We start from the raw sequence: 1,638 nt of genomic DNA on the forward strand, positions 1-1,638 counted from the left end.
GCCTTTAATACGGCTCGGGTGGAGCTATCACCGCGCCCCCGCCCCGCCCATCCGCGCAGGCGCATTCCGCCCGCCGCGCGTCCGCACGCCCAGGCTACGCCCCCAGTCCCGCCTCCTAGGACCGCCTCCTGGCTCCGAGCCTAGGCCACGTGGCTGGTGCCAGCTGTGGCTCGGGTTCTCTCTAGTCGCCCGGCCCCTTCGCTCGTCTTTCCCAGCTGGGGCTTGGTAGAGAGTAAGAGCGCTAGCTCTCAGCCGAGGCCAGCTAGCAGTTGACCACTGACCTCTCCACCACGCACGCAGGGAGCTCACCTTTGACTCTCACGCCCCCCTGCAGAGCAATTTCTTATCTCGGAAGGCGATAAGTCAGTCACTTGCTTCCCAGACCTGCCCTGCTTGCTGTTTCTCTCTTTCTCTCTCCCTTCTTTCCTCTTTCTCTTCATTCCTTTCCGCCTTTTCTTTCCTGAGAATTGAACCCAGGGACGCTTTACTACTTAGCTACATCCCCAGTGTTTTTTATTTTTTGAGATAAGGTCTCGCGAAGTTGCGGAGGGTCTCACTTAATTGAGAGGCAGGCTTTAATTTGAGATCCTCCTGCCTGAGCCTCACGAGTGGCTGAGATTACAGGCGTGTGCCACTGTGCCAGGCTCTGCTTGCAGTCTTGCCTTTTCTCGATATTTTAATAAAGTTCAAGCATATTATTGACATCTCTTAAAATGGCTACCAGGAATGTACCCACTCCTCCACCTTCTAGGATATGATATTGCTCAAATTGCTTTTAACCTCCCTGTCTTCAGTTTCTCACCTGGCAAGTGGAGATAATAATAGTAATTATTTTATGGGTTGTTAGGAATGATCATCTGAGTGCTTGAAGCAGACCCTGGCTCCTTGTAAGCACGCAGGAAATGTAACATCATTCCTGCCCTCCACAGTGAGGACAAATTTAGTGTGTCCTCCCAACTCCCCACCCTGAGTCTCCTTTCCCAACCCACCCTAGGTCCACAGAGACTTAAGATGGAAGTATTGGGAAGTTCCCTGCATGAGCTCAAAGTCCCTGGAGTACATTTATCTCAGGAATAGGCTCATCGGAGCTTGTTTTCCACCTTCTGGTCCATCGTGTCAGGCCAGACCCCCAACTAAAGTCTATTGAGGCCAGAAGCAGATCTTTTGTTATCACTTTCCTAAACTTACATGGTAAAAAGGAAAAAAAAAAAAGATATATTTAAAATCCTACTTATAAATTGAGAAATAATCTTTCATATTTCAAAGATTGCCTAGTTTTTTTTGTTTGCTTGTTTGTTTTGTGATCCTGGGGATGGAACCCAGGCTCTTGTACTCCACCCCTGAGCTGCATTTCCTGAGCTGCATTTCCAGCTCCATGCATAGTTTTATTTTAAAAATTGATAGACAGCATTTCTTTTTGTTGTTGTTTGGTTGGTACCAAGGATTGAATCAGGGGCATTTAACCACTGAGCCATGTCTCCAGCCCTTATATTTTATTTCGAGACAGGGTCTTGTCAAATTGCAGAGGCTGGCTTTGAACTTGTGATCCTCTTGCCTCAGCTTTCCACGCTGCTGGGATTACAGGTTTACACCACCATGACCGCCTCTCTTTAAATAATATTGTTTTTCTAGGACATT

Source organism: Spermophilus citellus (assembly GCF_964194105.1).
Source record: "Spermophilus citellus genome assembly, chromosome: 15".
Lineage (NCBI taxonomy): Eukaryota > Metazoa > Chordata > Mammalia > Rodentia > Sciuridae > Spermophilus > Spermophilus citellus.